The sequence below is a fragment of the Nomascus leucogenys genome, chromosome 17, assembly GCF_006542625.1.
Source record: "Nomascus leucogenys isolate Asia chromosome 17, Asia_NLE_v1, whole genome shotgun sequence".
NCBI classification, from domain to species: Eukaryota; Metazoa; Chordata; class Mammalia; order Primates; family Hylobatidae; genus Nomascus; species Nomascus leucogenys.
In genome coordinates, this window is record NC_044397.1 from 42,364,300 (window position 1) to 42,382,806 (window position 18,507).

The following is an 18,507-nucleotide window of genomic DNA, read 5'->3' on the forward strand; positions in this document are numbered from 1 at the left end:
CCTAGAGAAATGAGACACTCGAGTTGCCGGCTGTGCTCCCTGCAGAACGTCTCCTAACTGAGATTGTTGCTGGCAGCCTGGGCCCCTTTTCAATGGTCTGAATGTCTACGCACCTGCCCTGCTTCTTAACAGATTCACGCCAGCTTTGCAGCTTAGATATTCCACCTGCCACCCGCCAGGGCCAACTGCCTCTTTCCTGACTGCTCAGGGAAATCAGCCCAGATCCCCTACAGCAGCCACCACATGGGAAGACTGTCCTCAGTTTTTGGCTCAGGCGAGTATGCACTAATCTGTGTCTCCATCCCCAATCCACAGGATCCCCAAGGAGTTTAATCCACTGCACCCAACCCGTGCATCCCAGGAAGAAGGCGACATCTCTGAAAATCCCATGCCTTGTTCCTTATTTCCCAGTCTCTTAAAGAGCCCCTGATACCCTGAATTCAGCTAAATCTCTCTCCATCAGAAGATTTGTTCCCTGTGGCCTGTAATCGCAGCACTTTGGGAAGCCAAGAGGGGCAGATCACCTGAGATCAGGAGTTCGAGACCAGCCTGGCCAACATGGAGAAACCCCATCTCTATTAAAAATCCAAAAAAAAAAAAAAAATTAGCTGGGCATGGTGGTTCATGCCTGTAATCGCAGCTACTCGGGAGGCTGAGGCAGGAGAATCACTTGAACCCAGGAGGCAGAGGTTGCAGTGAGCCAAGAGCTCACCATTGCACTCCAGCCTGGGCCACAGAGTGAGAGACTGTCTCAAAAAAAAAAAAAAAAAAAAAAGATGTGTTCCCAATAGAACAAGCAAATTATCTTGAAAAAGAAGCCATAACATAGAGCACAGCAGTTTGAAAAGAGATGTTCATTCATTCATTCACTGCAGAAAGGTTGCTAAGCTGCCACTATGCATTAAGTGTAAAGACATGATATTGATTTTAAAAAAGATAAACAAAATACAGTGGCTGTTGCTCTTTTGAAGTGACTTCCAGAGGAGGTTAGTCCAAGTATGTTGCAGCTGATGTATGTACAAACTGCTGTCAGTGTCATGAAGGGAACGAGCTCACTTCTTTGAGAGTTTATTTTTTTTCTTTTTTTTTGACAGGGTCTCCCTCTGTCACCCAGGCTGGAGTGAAGTAGCAAGGTCATAGCTCATTGCAGCGTCAAACTCCTGGGCTCAAATAATCCTCCTCCCTTGGCCTCGTGAGTAGCTGGTACTACAGGTGCACACCACCACACCGGGCTAATATTTAATTTTTTTTTTTTTTTTTGAGACGGAATCTTGTTCTGTCACCAGGCTGGAATGCAGTGGGGCTATCTCAGCTCTCTGTAACCTCCACCTCCCGTGTTCAAGCGAATCCCCTGCTTCAGCCTCCCAAGTAGCTGGGATTACAGGTACGCACCACCACACCTGGCTAAGTTTTTGTATTTTAGTAGAGACAGGGTTTCACCATGTTGGCCAAGATTGTCTCCATCTCCTGACCTCGTTATCCACCCACCTCGGCCTCCCTAAGGGCTGGGATTACAGGCGTGAGCCACCGCGCCTGGCCTAATATTTAAATTTTTTGTGAAGATGAGGTGTAATTATGTTGCCCAGGCTGGTCTCAAACTCTTGATCTCAAGCAATCCTCCTGCCTCGGTCTCCCAAAGTGCTGGGATTAAGGCATGAGCTATCACACCTGGCCTCTGGAAGTTTTTAAGAAGAGAGTCTGGCCTGGCCTGGGCAGCCATGAACCACTTCCCTGATGGGATGTAGTGTGGGGGAGATCTGGGGATCAGTAAGAGGAATCTAGGCCAAGAGGCAGAGATGGGAGAACAACATGGCTCAGGAAGCCAGGCAGGTACATACAGATCGAGGGAATAGAGAAAATTGTGGGAGCCATAGGACTCCAGGGTGTGGAAAGCATGCAGTATTAGAGGCAAGACTATGCACAGCCCCTCCAGAGGCCACATACACGAGAAGAGACTTAACACAGCCTTGCTCTGTAACCGAACCAGGGTTCAGCTGCTGACCACTTGAAAGCCTTGCACAAGAGGCAAGAATTTGTGGGAAGAAAAGCTGGTTGATTTGGAGAGCAAGCAAAGCAAGAAGATGGTGGACTATCGTCCCAAAGTACCATCTTAAGTCACAACCAGTTTTAGGCTTTTTTTATGTTAAGAGCAGGGGGAAGGGGGGCGGCTAGGATCAAGATGTAACTGACAGTGCTTGCTTCGGCAGCACATATACTAAAATTGGAACGGTACAGAGAAGAACAGCAAGGCCCCTGGGCAAAGATGACATGCAAGTTCCTGAAGCATTCCATATTTTAAAAAATAATTTAAATTTTAAAAAGAGGTAACCGACCACTGCAGACATCTGGGCACTAGCGAGGGTCCAAGGAGGTTGGAAACTTCTCCGTCCTTGGTCAGGTCACAATGCTCATATAAATCTTACAACAAAACAGCTAGTTGTTTACATACTTCTCCCTTAATCCCAGAGTTAGTTTTTAAAATTGCATGATTGCTGTGTGTGTTATTATCCCAGTGTTCTAAAATTATCCTAGGCTACGTGCAGGAATGAGTAAAGGTCCCTTAAACAAAAATGGAGTTAGTTATGTTTGTTCTTTTACTGTTTCTCTGCTATAGTTCAAAGATGGCTTCCTAATGAAATGAAGCTCCTGGGACTCACCCTCATGCAATCACCGTTCCTTAAATCTCAACAGGCCTGTGACTCTGCATGGCTTCTGAAGCTGTCATAAGAAGTCTTGGCCGGGCGCGGTGGCTCATGCCTGTAATCCCAGCACTGCAGGAGGCCGAGACGGGTGGATCACGAGGTCAGGAAATCGAGACCATCCTGGCTAACATGGTGAAACCCCTTCTTTACTAAAAATACAAAAAATTAGCCAGGCGTGGTGGCCGGCGCCTGTAGTCCCAGCTACTCAGGAGGCTGAGGCAGGAGAATGGCGTGAACCCGGGAGGTGGAGCTTGCAGTGAGCCGAGATCGCGCCACTGCACTCCAGCCTGGAAGGCAGAGCGAGACTCCGTCTGAAAAAAAAAAAAAAAAAGTCTTCTGGCTTCTACTGGGAGATCTTGGAAAGTTTGCACTGTAAGCGCTTTGCAGTTGGCTACCCCAGGTTAACATGAAAAGAGTGTTGCCCAGCTAACCTACATAGCTCTGCTACCCCCATTGAGACACCAGACATATCAGAGAAGATCTGAACCTTCAGATGACCCCAACTGTAATCAATATCTAAATGCGAAACTGTTTGAGAGATTCACAATAGCAAAGACATGGAATCAACCCAAATGCCCACCAATAATAGACTGGATAAAGAAAACGTGGTACATATACACCATGGAATACTATGCAGCCATAAAAAGGAATGAGATCATGTCCTTTGCAGGGACATGGATGGAGTTGGAGGCCATTATCCTCAGCAAACTAGCGCAGGAGGAGGAAACCGAACACCGCATGTTCCCACTTACAAGTGGGAGCTGAATGATGAGAACACACAGAAACATGGGGAGAACAGCACACACCGTGGCCCATCATGAGAGTGAGGGGAGGGAGAGCATCAAGAAGAATAGCTAATGCATGTGGGGCTTAATACCTAGGTAATGGGATGATCTGTGAGGCAAACCACCATGGCACACATTTATCTATGTAACAAACCTGCACATCCTGCACATGTACCCCTGAACCTAAAATAAAAGTTGAAGATTTAAAAAAAAACTTTTGGAGAGACCCCAAGTGAAAACCATCCAGCTGAGCCCGGTTCACCCACAGACCTGTAAGAGCCAAATAAATATTTTCTTTAAACCACTGCATTTTGTGCTGGTTTGTTCTGCAGAACTAGAGGAACAAACTTCGTGCCTGGAAGTTGGTGCTTCCAAAAAAATAAGAAAGAAAAAGAAAATATTAATTGAAAAAAAGAAAATGTCTTGTATATCAAGACATACAAATGTGCCAGTGGATCAATAGGGTTGCCCGTTTCTCATCTTGAGTAACGAATGCTGCCCAGATAGGCTTAAAGGCACAGAGCCTGCTGGATGGAGTTTGGCTCCTGTCCACCTGTTGAATTTCTATAGTCTTTAATTTGTCTGAGTCATGTGTTTTCCTGACTGACACCGATAGTTCAGTGTGTCCTTCTGGGCACAGTGCTATAAAATTATAGTCGAGTTGATTAATAAGGTGTCTCTATTCCCCTCTTTCCTTCACTGCCATTTACAAGAAAATAGCGTGAGTGAGTGGCAGAATATAGCCCTGTCGGTATCCTGCCTTCACAGAAATAAAGAAAAATGTGAAACTGTCAAATCACAAGTGTTCTATATCCAAAGGAACATTACTGCATCCTCTCTGGCATCCCTCAACATCCCATAATGCTCCTATCAGTGAAAAAAAAAACAATAGCGTGATGTGCAGATGCTTCTTCTGAGTTTATTTTTATTTGGTTCGGTAATAACCAGGGTGATTTCTGAATCCCAATAAGACAGCTACACACAGTATTCTTGTCTTCCCATTCAGACAGAAATATAGTTTACTCACCATGCCAGCCACACTAAAATGCCCAGAAAGTTTCACGTTGGTCTATGAAAGAATTCTAGTATCATTGGCAGAGATTTTAGGTGTTATCTAATCTACCTAGTAACCGGATTCATTGATTTCCTCATTCAAAAATTTGCTATTGAATACCAACTATGAGTCAGGCACTGTGATTGACTAATCCACTTTTTTCTCTTGTGACAGGTAACTGTGGTCTGTAAACTAAGAATGAACGCCTAAGCCCCACCTCCACCCTGCTGCCCCAACCGACTGAACAAACTCTCTTGGCCAAGGGGACCCCAGAAAAACCTTAAAACTGAGTTCCCAGCCACGATGGGACAGGGAGTCAGACATGCCTCATAATACATGCCCTTTTGCAGTTCAGACACAGCTGACCAGCACTAATGTTAAAATAGAGACCACAAGACTGACAGAACAGACTCTTTGTGGCAATAAGATACCAAATTCTAAACAGGATCTAAGGTCATGTCAGGCAAGGGTTAAGTCAGACCCCCCTACACTTAAAGAATGAACTACACTCAAGGTTCAAACCACACAGGGTTTTTTTTTTTTCATTTTTCTCTAGCAGCGAAACAAGCACTGACCTTGGGATAAGTATTATTAAAATATTAGCTCACCACCAGACACTAATTAACTGATCCCCTCCATTCCACCAGTCACAACTACAGTTTTGATTGGACAAGAGGCTGCTTTCTGTATCTTTCTCCTGATAAGAAGATCACCAGCCATGGGCTGGTTCCATCCGGTTTATAGAGGCTGCACACTTGAGTAGCTCCATATCCTGAAAAGTTGTTTTGACATTTAGAGGCTAACTGTAATACATTTAAGTGCTAAGTCTCCACCACGATGTGAACATGGGTCCTATGTTAGATGCATGTTTGTTCAATACGCATACATTAGGACAACCTTCATGAATATTCATAGCTTTTCCTTAACCTGTTGAATATGTATGTTTAGCCAACCTGTTCAGCATAAACTCCTGCGCCAGCTCCTCCTCCTCCTTTGATGTGCCTGTCTCTGGTCTGGGCCAGAGGCTATGATTCCCAGCATATGGGATGGCCATCTTGCAGGATATAACCCTTTACAAGAAATAAAGTCTTCTCTAAATTTATAAATTTGTGATTTTTTTTTTAAGTTAACAGGTCTTAGCCTACAGAGCTTTATTTACTTTGGAGTTCTGGCAAAGCTACCTCTGAGCCAAGGTTTAGGCACGTGATAATCTGTGTGTTTCTATTGCCCAGTCTTCCAGAATGGTGTTGGTGCTTTTTTTTTTTTTTTTTAGAAACTTGGTTATCCAGTTCTTTCTTCAATTCCAAGACATATTTTCTATTCTTTCAATAAACTCTTTTTCTTAGTTAAAATTACCAGGAGTCCATTTTTGTGGCTTACAACTAAGCAACACCAACTGATACAGTTCTACTTACAGCTGAGATGGCATTTGTTTTCTCCTAAACTTCTTGCAGTTCCAAATAAAATAGACAGCTTTATAGGTGTCTGTCTTAACCACCTTAGGTGTTGGTGCCACCTCTATTCAATGGAAGAAAGTTTTGACCATGAAACCTTAAGTCTTGAGTATCCGTTCTCTGCTAGGCCAGATGGGGAAGTCCAAGTTGAAAACACAATGCGTGTGCACATCTAATCTGCCCTAATAGACTGTAAACTCCTTGTTGTGAGAGACTACGGCTTATTCAATTTCGTATCCTTAAAAATGGTGATTCCTAAGCATGGATGCTTCAAGGGTAGTAGATGTGGTTTTTGAGACTCATCAGAATATAGACAGTCATTAGATGGATGGAAGTCTTAGAAACAGATAACGGTATCTTGGGAAATTGGAAGGGATTTGTATTAGTTCACTCTCACGTTGCTATAAAGAAGTATCTGAGACTGGGTAATTTATAAAGATAAGAGGTTTAATTGGTTCACGGTCTGTACAGCCTGTACAGAAACCATGATGCTGTAATCTGCTTGGCTTCTGGGGAGGTCTCAGGAAACTTACAATCATGGCGGAAGGCAAAGTGGGGTGCCAGCATTACACATGTTGGGAGCAGGAGGAAGAGAGAGCCGGGAGGTACCACACACTTTTAAACAACCAGATCTCATGACAACTCATTATCACAATGTCAGCATCAAGGGGGAATGGTGTTAAACCATGGAAACCACCCACAAGATCCAATCACCTCCTACCAGGCCCTACCTCCAACACTGAGGATTAGAATTAGACATGAGATTTGGTCAGGGACACAGATCCAAACCACATAAGGATTTAAAAACTAAACCCGGGGTAATATCAACATTTAAGATAAAGAAAGACGTGGAAAGAAAAGCCAGCAACAGAAGCAGAGAAAGGAATCAGAGAAGCAAGAGCCAAGGGTGTTAGCACAGAAGTCAGTGGAGACCCAGGTCTTGAGAACCAGGCCATGGCCAACAGCACCACGTGCTGCAGAGAGTCCAGGCCAACTGTGCACTAAGAGGAGTTCAAAGAACTCAGCAACAAAAAATCCTCTGATGATTCCATTCCCAGCAGAGCGATGAGAACAAAAGCCAGCTTGCCCCGGTGGACACGCAGAATTGAGTCATGACGATGACCCCTCATTGTGGTGCTTAAAGGGAAGAAGAAAGAGGGGGCAATATTTCGTGTGGCAAAAAATGAGATGGAGAGGAGCTCTGGCTGTTCTTTGTAAAGGCTCAAATAATTAAATGAATTATTGAATGAATTATTATCTTTCAAAAGAAATGCCCTCACTAATGGTGAATACTCTGCACACTACTAAACCCCAAATTCCATTTTAAAATCATAAAAGTAATTGGCACTTGGATAGGACTTTGTAGTTGACAATGCATGGGTTAGTACTCTTTCTCTCTGGTGTTTAAGCAAAAGTGATTTACTCAAAACCCCAAACCAAGAATAGTCTTATATGGAATCTCCAACAAACTAAGGCTCTAAAACCCTCCCTTTGATCAGGGACTGAGAGCACTTGAAAAGAATACTGTGTAATCCTCCCACTCCGCCTCAAAAAAAAAAAAAGCAACAAGCACTGATGCAAATAGCAAGTGCTTTGAACTGAAAATCACACAATGGCAGGGGAGCATCAAAAGTGCCCACATGAAGGTTTTCTCTAATGGAGACAAAGACAAAAATAACCCGCTTCCTAACATGTTCAATAGGGCGTAGAGAGTAAAGCCAATGCCATTTTCATGCTCTCTGGATGCCAAAAGTTTTACCCGTATAATAATGCATGTTTCTAGTTATTTTATTCTATTTTTTAAATGCCTCTTAACATTACATGGCAAGATCACACATCTTTAGGTTAACATAATAAAGTAGTTCAGTGGCTATATTCTGTATTCCATCCTCTCTGCCCAGTAGCCAGTCAATTTCTTCAGAGACGAGACCTTGTCTACCTAGTTCACATTACATTCCCATGTCATAGCACCATGCCTGACATGTCATAATTTTGTTCAGTTAATGAATGCCTTAGCTAAGCCCTCATCATCCTTTGCCTGAGTAATTATGCTCTCTAATGAATGCCTCTGCTTCCATTCTCCCTCCTGTATCAGTTATCTATTGCCTAGTAGCAAATGATGACAAAATTCAATGTCTCAAAACAATAGTAATCCTTTCTTTTGCCCTTGATTGTGCAATTTGGGCAGGGCTGAGCAGGGTCAGCCCCTCTCTGTCCCATGTGGAATTCGCTGAGAATGAAGGATCCACTTTCAAGATGGTGTAGTCCCGTGGCTGGTAGTTAACACTGACTGTCAGCTGGGAGCTCAGCTGTGGCTTTCAGCTGGGGTCCTGAATTTCATTCCTTGTGGATCTTTCCACAAATGCTTGGGCATCCTCAAGACATGTTGGTGAATTCCAAGAACAAACATATCAAGAAGCCTAGGAGGAAACTGTGTTGGGTTCTGTGATCTGGCTTGGGGGTCTCACAGTATCATAAGCCTGCCCAGATCTACTCAATGGAAGGAATACCCAAGTCATATTGTAAGAAGAGCCTGTTGGATGTCTGATATGGTTGCAGCCATGTACACAATCTCCCTCATTCTTTTTAACCATCTTTTTCAATGCTCCTACATGATTTTTTAAAATGCAAATCTAATTGTGGTTAACTCTCAGCTTAAAAACATCCACTGTAGGCCGGGCGCAGTGGCTCACACCTGTAATCCCAGCACTTTTGGAGGCCGAGGCAGGCGGATCATGAGGTCAGGAGATCGAGATCATCCTAGCTAACACGGAAGGATGGAAACCCCATCTCTACTAAAAATACAAAAAATTAGCCGGGCATGGTGCAGGCGCCTGTAGTCCCAGCTACTAGGGAGGCTGAGGCAGAAGAATGGCATGAACCCCGGAGGCGGAGCTTGCAGTGAGCTGAGATTGTGCCACTGCATTCCAGCCTGGGGGACAGAGTGAGATTCCATCTCAAAAAAAAAAAAAAATCCATTGTTCCTAAGAACAAATTCTAGGCCAAGCACAGTGGCTCATGCCTGCAATCCCAACACTTTGGGAGGCTGAGATGGGAGAGCCTAGGAGTTCAAGACCAGCCTGGACAACACAGTGAGACTTCATCTCTACAAAAAAATTAAAAAATTAGCCAGACATGGTGGTGCACACCTATAGTCCCAGAAACTTGGGAGGCTGAAGCGAGAGGATCATTTGATCGCAGGAGGTTGAGGCTACAGTGAGCTATGATCCCCACTGCACTCCCACCTGGGTGATGCAGTGAGACCCCATCTCAAAAAAATAAAATAATAATAATAACAACAACAAAGCATGGAGGACACACAAATCTTCCATGACCTGGTGCCTGCAGCCCCCTCAGTTTCACCTCCTACATGGCCCCCTGGAGCCACATCAGTTACACACTTTCCTCACATGTTCTTCCTGCTACCTCCAACAGTTCATTTCAACTGTCTCATCAGGTGCACACTCACTTGGAAAAGATGATTGATCATCCTTATCCTCACTGTCCTTTCTCTATTACCCTCTGAGGATCATCCAGAGAAGGCTTCCATTGGACTGAGTACTCTCCATTTTAAGTAATCATTTCTTTTTCTTTTTTTTTTTGAAACTAAATCTTGCTTTGTCACCCAGGCTGGAGTGCAGTGGCATGACCTCAGCATGCTGCAACCTCTGTTTCCTGGGTTCAAGCCATTCTCCTGCCTCAGCCTCCCAAGTAGCTGGGATTACAGGTGTGCACCACCACACCCAGCTAATTTTTGTATTTTTAGTAGAAACAGGGTTTCCCCATGTTGGCCAGGCTAGTCTCGAACTCCCAACCTAAAATGATCTTCCTGCCTTGGCATCCCAAAGTGCTGGGATTACAGGCATGAGCCACTGCGCTGGCTAGTAACCATTATTTTTAAGTCTGCCCTTGAAAGTGATCTTGTGGAGTGAACAAACCTTGTTTTATTTGTGTATATATCCCAGGACCTCACCACAATAATTGTTATCATGGTGTTAAAGGATAAAACTGAAATACAGAGAGTAAGTAACTTGCTCAATATCCCATAAATGACAGAGCTAAGATTTGAATTGAAGTCTTTCTGGTTCTAAAGCCCTCACTCCCCACAGAAAGGGACCGATGTGGTCTTGAATGTACTATTAAGGTAATACAGTGGCATCATGGTGTCTTCAGCTCTCAGAACTAGCAAAACAAATGTAAAAGGCAAATTTAAAACCAGCATAAAAATAGACAATAAGCAAAAAACCAAAGGCCACAAGGCTTATGTCAAAAACCTTTTTGGATGTTTTTTTCTTGCTGTTGTTTTGTTTGAGACAGCACCTTGTTCTGTCCCCCAGGCTGGGGTGCAGTGGCATGATCATAGCTCACTGAAGCCTCAACCTCCTGGGCTCAAGTGATCCTCCCACCTCAGCCTCCAAGTAGCTGAGTCTACAGGTATGTGCCACCATGCCTCATTAATTTAAAACATTTTTTTTAGAGGTCGGGGGAGGGGGGTCTCACCATATTGCCCAGGCTGGTCTCGAACTCCTGGCCTCAAGTGATCCTCCTGCCTCAATCTCCCAAAGTGCTGGGATTACAGGCATGAGCCAACACATCTGACCCATAATCCTTTTTGGAAAGTCTAGAAATAATGTCTAAGAATTAGTGCTTCTCATAGCCATCTTCTCCCCAAAACCAAATCGGAATAAAGATGGTCAATGGACAAAATCCTAAGATAGCTCATGAATACCTCAATTTGTAGAGAAGCAGGCAGAGGGTATGTGTGGGCAGTTGGGGTGAAAAGGTGTAGAAAATGCTTCAAAGACTGAAGCCCTCCCCCATAATCTCGGTGTCTCACCTTTGTTTTTCCCTGGTGGAGAGGGAAGCCAGAGAGGAATGGAGAATGATTATAATTGCACAGAGCTAATTACCTTCAGCAATAACAGGGAGTTTGCGATGCAGTCAGGAAGATAAATAAGACGTCCTGAGGGAAACAGAGGCATGGAAGGGAAAGAAACACACAGAGACTCAGTTCTGTCCCCTCTTCCCACAGGTCAAAACATTGAGCCCTGAAGCCCCAGGTTTCGCCTTCTGTGTCTTCCACAGACAGGGAGTGGTGAAAAACAGCCCCTGGGGAGAGATGGAGGAAGTCAAGGAACAGGCTCATTGGGACCCAACATTGGTTCAAAGGGAAATTGCGGACTCTGCCTGGAATTGGGGAAACAACTCAAATGGCCCGAGAGTGACCTTGGTGACAGCCGTAGGACAAGACTTTTTAACAAACTTGAGAAAGAGAGAGCAGAAAACACCCACTCACCATAATAGCCCACATCCCCAGCCTGCTTACCTGCGTGGTCTCTCTCCCTCTCACCCTTTCCCTCCCTCTCTCCCCTTTACTTTTTCTCTCTTCTCCCCCTTTCTCTTTTCTCTTTCTCCTTTCCCTCCCTCTCTCTCCCTTACTTTCTCTCTCTCTCCCCCTTTCTCTTTTTCTCTTTCTCCCTGTCCTTCTCTCTCTCCCTTTTTCTTTCTCTCTCTCTGTCCCTCCTTCTCTCTCCTTCTATCTGTCTCTTTTTGTTTTTATTTCTTCCTCTCTCTATCCCTTTCCCTCTTTCCTCCTCTTCCTCTCCCCTGTCTCTCCCTCTTTTACTTCCTCTCTGTCTCTCTCCCTGTCTGTCATCTCTGTCTGTTTTTCCTCCCTCTCTCCCTCTTTCTCTTCCTGTTTCTCTCTCATCTTTACCTCTCTCTCTCATCTCTCTCCCTCTCCCTTGTTCCTCCCTCTCTCCCTCTTTCTTTTTCTCTCTGTCTCTCCCTTATCTCTACCTCTTTCTTCCTCTCCTCTCTCCCCTCCCTCCCTTTCTCACTCTCTCCCTCCCTCACTCTCTCCCTCCCTCCCTCTCTTCTTCTCCCTCTCCTTCCCTCTCTTTTCCACGCTTTCATTGACCTCACACTCTGCAATCTCAGGCAAGGAGAAGATAAAATGATACTAAGGTCAAGGAGACTTGACAAGGAGACTTGACCTAGACCCTATTAGAACAATACCTGCAACCATGTTTAACATGAGCAAATAGGAAATAAAGTCTTCGCACTAGCACTTGTGCTAAATAACTAGCAAAGAATATATATCAAAGGAAGAAAAACAGCATGCAAAATACAGGCAAAGACACTACAACTAGTGCAGTGACTCACACCTGTAATCCCAGCACTTTGTGGGGTCAAGGTGGGAGAATCGCTTGAGCCCAGGAGTTCCATACCAGCCTGGGCAACATAAGGAAACCCTAATTCCTACAAAAAATAGAAAAATAATTAACCAGGCATGGTGGCGCATGCTTGAAGTCCCAGCTACTCAGGGGGCTGGGGTGGGAGGATTGCTTGAGCCTAGAAGGTTGAGGCTGTAGTGAGCCATGATTGTGCCACTGCACTCCAGCTTAGATGACAGAGTAACACCCTGTCTCCAAAAAAAAACCACACTCTTCAGGTCTCTTGCTTTAGGATTGGATAGATATCCTGGGAAATGTTTCACTATGAAACAAGTAGATGCTGGATATCCCACAGCAAATATAGCTCTGAATGCACAGAAAATTTCACAAGAAATTAAAGAAGGTTTCCAGGGATCGAAATGAAATAGGAGCTGATGCCAGAGTGGTGAGTACAACCATGAGCCAAAGCTGCCCTGAGGTGCATGCTGGTGTCCATATCCTGGACTGGGTTTTGATGGCTTGGCCGGGAATAAGAGGACTAAATTTTCCATATGTCCTTGGTGAAGCATTGGAACTGAGACTCCTCACATCAGTGAGGACCCCACAAGAGCTATGCCTATAATACGAAGCTGAGCTAGGGAAAAAAAAAATCCTTCCTCAAGCAAAGGAACCCAAAACAAATGCAAACATGTTTGTCTTGGCCAAGACAGTGAGTAGAGGAGGTCTCCTCTGAGAATGTGTAATCAAGCCCTATCCTTATTTGAGTATGGGGTTGAATTTACTCTCTGATTGCTCCAGGAAAGCCCAAGGTAAGTGACTAGATTGAAGATGCACCATGCTGACAGCAGTCCAGGCATCTAAGGGAAACCAACACAAATCCTGTTGTAGAGGAAATCATTTCTATCCCAGGCTCTTCAGGAATCTCAAATAGAAAAGCCAGTCACATATGAGCTCACAATCGAAAATCATAAAAGACATGAGGACAAAAGTCACCTTCCTCAAGAGTCAATAAGATTAATATACAATACAGTCTCAAGAACCAAGAACTTTTAGTGTTAGAGTTATCAGATACAGATTGTAAAATAACTGCATTTAAAATATTTAAATAGGCCAGATGCGGTGGCTCACACGAGTAATCCCAGCACTCTGGGAGGCCAAGGCAGGCAGATTGCTTGAGCCCAGGATTTCGAGACCAGCCTGGGCAACAAAGCATAACTTTGTCTCTACCAAAAAAAAATGCGAAAATTTGCCAGGCGTGGTGGTGGGCACCTGTAGACCTAGCTACTAGGGTAGAAGGATAGCTTGGGCCTGGGAGGTCAAGGCTGCAGTGAGCTATGATTGCATCCCTGCACTCCAGACTGGGCAACAGAGAGAGAGAGAGCCTGTCTCAAAACAAAACCAATACATCAATATAAATAAATAAATAAAACATTTAAAGAAATAAAATGTATAATAAAAAATGAGTTCAAATTTAGAGGCTCCCAAAATAACCACTGTGGTATTTGTGGTATAGTGGTTAGCATAGCTTCCTTCCAAAACAACCATATAGCTTTAAAAAAATATAGAACTTCTAAACGTGAAATATAAAATCATTAAAATTCAGAATTCAATGTGGTTTAAAGAGCTGAATGAACACAACTGAAAAGAGAGTTGACCGGGTGTGGTGACTCATGCCTGTAATCCCAGCACTTTGGGAAGCGGATTGCTTGAACTCAGGAGTTCAAGACCAGCATGGGCAACATGGCAAAACCCCATCTCTACAAAAAATACAAAAAATTAGCCAGGCATGATGGTGCAAGCCTGTAGTCTCAACTATTTGGGAGGCTGATGTAGAAGGATCACTTGACCCCAGGAGGTTGAGACTTCAGTGAGCTGAGATCACACCACTGCATTCCAGCCTGGGTGACAAAAAAAGAGAATTAATGAACTGAAAGAGATTACCCAGAATGTAGCACAAAGAGATGAAGAAAGAATAATTTGGTCTAATATACACCTAATCAATGTTCCAAAACAAGAAAGCGTACAGAACACAGGAGAGAAAATATTAAGAGAACTGATGGCTGAGAATTTTTTAAAAATAGTGGAAGATGTAAATCTTCAGATTTAGATACCACAACAAATCTAAAGCAGGAGCCATAAAGAGACCATTGTATTAGTCTGTTCTCACATTGCTACAAAGAATTACCTGAGACTGGGCAATTTATGAAGAAAATAGGTTTAATTGGCTCATGGTTCTGCAGGCTGTATAGGAAGCATGGCTGGCAGGCCTCAGGAAACTTACAGTCATGGCAGAAGGTAAAGGAGAAGCAGGCACATCTTCACATGGCCAGAGAAGGAGGAAGAGAGAGAGAAGGGGCAGGTGCTACACACCAGCTCTTGTGAGAACTCACTCACCATCACGGGAACAGCAAGTGGGAAATCTGCTCCCTGTGATCCAATCACCTCCCACCAGGCCCCTCCTCCAACATTGGGGATTATAACTTGACATGAGATTTGGTCAGGGACACAAATCCAAGCCATATCTACCATTCCAGATATAGCATAGTAAAACCACAGAACACCAAAGGAAAAGGAAAAAAAAAAATCCTTTTTGGCCAGTGAGAAATGGCAGTTTCTCACTAATTAAACCACCACCAGAAATCTTTAGCAACAACTATAAAATTCAGAAAATTATAGAATAATACCTTTAAAGCACCAAGAGACTCTCATTTTTTCTAATGTGTCAGCACTAAGCAAGTCTAAGAACTTTAAATATAATTTTATAAAATGGACATAAGAAGATGGCCCAACAAGAACTAAATTGGAATTTTATTTTACTGGTTCATCAAGATGGGGGCTTAGATTAAAAAATTAATATAAAAATAATAAGATGTGCTATTTCTTACCCATCTTCGCCCACAAAAAAAATTTAGAGAAAATATACCCAGCTAAACTATCATTCCATCCAAGATATAACATTAACCAATGACAAAGTCAAGAAATCCTGAGAGCCTGTGACCAACAGGTCCTCACTAAGGAACTATCCAAAGAATATACTTCAGGAGAGAGGAGATGACCTAGAAGGAAAGTCCAAGATTCAAGAAAAAATGGTAACTAAGTAAAGCAATAATCACATCAGAAGATCTAAAGCAAGTGTTGACAAACTATGGACCAAATCCAGTCCATTGCCTATTTTTGTAAATAAAACTTTCTTGAAACACAACCACTCTTATTTGTTTATGGTTTTATGGCTGTTTCCGTAGTACAACAGCAGAATTGAGTAACTGTGACATAGACCTTGTGGCCAGAAAATCTGTCCCTGCAAAGAAAACTTCTGCTGACCCCTGATCTAAAGCATTCGCAAAACAATTGATTTGTGGGTTAAAAGAAAAAAACAGCATAAAATTAAATATTGATCTACAATAATACGTAAAACAGATGATAAGTTCTTTAAAGTATTCTAAGGTCTGTGATTGTTCAGAGAAAGAAATATTCTATTTAACTTTGCTCTCTAAGTTACTTAAGCATATCAAAATTTTAAGGGTACTGACTAAAAGAATAGAATAGGTCAGGTGCGGTGGCTTACACCTATAATCCCAGCACTTTGGGAGGCCAAGGTGGGCAGATTACTTGAGGCTAGGAGTTCGAGACCAGCCTGGCCAACATGGTGAAGCCATATCTCTACTAAAAATACAAAAAAATTAGTCCGCAAGCCTGTAGTCCCAGCTACTCGGGAGGCTGAGGCAGGAGAATCTCTTGAACCGGGGAGTTGGAGGTTGCAGTGAGCTGAGATCACGCCACTGCACTCCAGCCTGGGCAACAAGCAAGATTCTGTCTCAAAAAAATGAATAAATAAATAAAAGAAAAGAATAGGATAGAGTGAAAACTTCTAAAACAATAGAGAGGACAATGAAACTTACAAATACAATCAATCCAAAAGAAAACTGAAAAAAAAAATCCATAAAGCACAGAAAAGGCAGATCAAATAGAAAGTAGAAACTATAATGCAAGAAAGAAGATTAAATATATCAGTAAATGTAATGGAGTGACCAATATTTTCCAGTAAATAGAGAATGTCAGATTGAGTTTAAAAATACACACACACACACACACACACACACACACACACATATATACTAGTATACAAATGAGAGTTTGAAAGGCAAAAAAAATCTGGCATAGTTTCCTGATATCAGAGAAAATAAACTTTAAAGCAAGCAAGTATTATTATGAATAAAAAGGATTGCTATCATGATCAAAGGTTTGCTTCCCCAGGAAGGTAGATTTATATTTGTTCATGATTAGTAGCACAATCTCATTTATAAGGTAAAAATTACAGAACTACATGAGAAATTGTCAAATCCATCAACAGAATGGAATAGGAAAACACACCTTTCCTAGGAATAAATAAAGCAAGCAGTAAATTACAGAAGGGTTGAACTACACAATTAACAAGCTTGACCTAATGAATATGCATATGCGTGTCCCTGCACCAAACAATTATGGGAATCATATTCCTCTCAACCACTCATGATACATTTATAAAAACTGACCACACTGTAAGTCAGAAAGTTCTTTAAATTTTTGTAGGACTGGCATCTACCAGACCACATTCACCAAAATTTAACGGTTAGAAATCAGCAATAAAAAGGTAACTAAAACCTATGCATCTAGACATTTCAAAAACATACTTTAAAAAGATCTTTTTATTCTGAAAATCACAAGCACACTTTAATTCGTGGGTCAAAGACGAAATTAGCATGGGAGTGTTTCACTACTTGAGACTGAACCATAATAAAATCTTATACATTTAAAGTGTTATTATGCACTAAAGCAATACTCATAGGGAAATGTATAATCCTAACTGCTTATATCAAAAAGATAAAGAGTAAAAATTAATGATCAAATCATCTAATGTAAGAAGTTAGTGACAGAACACAGAATAAACTTGAGGAAAGTAGCAGGAAGAAAATAATAAACATAGAAATGCCAGGGCACGGTGGCTCACGCCTGTAATCCCAGCACTTTGGGAGGCCGAGGTGGGCAGATCACGAGGTCAGGAGATCGAGACCATCCTGGCTAACATAGTGAAACCCCGTCTCTACTAAAAATACGAAAAATTAGCCAGGCGTGGTGGCGGGCGCCTGTAGTACCAGCTACTCGGGAGACTGAGGCAGGAGAATGGAGTGAACCCGGGAGGCGGAGCTGGGCCACTGCACTCACTCCAGCGTGGGTGACAGAGTAAGACTCCGTCTCAAAAAAAAAAAAAAAAAAAAGATGAAAGGAATGAAGTCTAAAATAAAGATACAATAGATACAATAGAAAGAATTGTCAAAGCCAAAAATAGCTTCTCGGGAAAGATACAGAAAGAAAAATGCTGCATGATTTCACTTACATGTGAAATCTAAAACAAACAAACAAACAAAAACAGTGCTTGAATATATAGAAATAGAGAATAGAACAGTGGTTACCAGGGGTGGGGGAGTGGGGAGATGGGGAGATGGAAGTCAAAGTATACAAAGCTACAGTTATACAGAATGAATAAGTCTGGAGAGCCGATATACAACATCAAGACTCTAGTTAATAGTATTGCACTGTATACTGAAAATTTGCCAAGAAAGTAGATTTTAGGTACTTTCACCATGAAAAATAGCTAACTGTGGGATGATGAATATTTTAATTTGTATGTAATAATCATTTTACTATGTACATGTATATTGAAGCATTTTGTACACCAGAAATATATACAATAAAAAAATAAATATTCCGTTGAGAGCACTTAAAAAAAAATGGGGGAAAGGCATAATATCATGATTTTAAAAGGCATAACTCAAAGCGAACAGGCTGAGTGCAGTGGCTCATGCCTTTAATTCCAACACTTTGGGAGACAAAAGTGGGAGGATCTCTTGAGGCCAGGAATTCAAGACTAGCCTGGTCAACACAGCAAAATCCCGTCTCTACAAAAAAATATTTTTTTGAGACAGAGTCTCATTCTGTCACCCAGGCTGGAGTGCAGTGGTGCTATCTCGGCTCACTGCAACCTCCACCTCCCGAGTCCAAGCAATTTTCCTGCCTCAGCCTCCCGAGTAGCTGGGATTACAGGCACCTGCCACCAAGCCCCACTAATTTTTATATTTTTGGTAGAAACGGCATTTCACCATGTTGGCCAGGCTGGTCTCAAACTCCTGACCTCAAGTGAACTGCCCACTTCGGCCTCCCACAGCACTGGGATTACAGGCGTGAGCCACCGCTCCTGGCCCTCTGCAATAATTTTAAAAATTAGTCAGGTGTGGTGTCACATGCCTGTAGTCCCAGCTACTCAGGAGGCTGAGGTGAGAGGATCACTTGAGCCCAGAG

At 42.8% G+C, this 18,507-nt stretch overlaps 1 non-coding gene across 1 annotated transcript; it reads left to right on the top strand.

Moving 5' to 3' along the window:
* The first annotated feature begins 2,191 nt into the window (after positions 1 to 2,191).
* LOC115831111 lies at positions 2,192 to 2,298 on the top strand. The gene has a single exon (XR_004026645.1). It is a non-coding gene; the product is annotated as a U6 spliceosomal RNA (small nuclear RNA).
* The last annotated feature ends 16,209 nt before the right edge of the window (positions 2,299 to 18,507 follow it).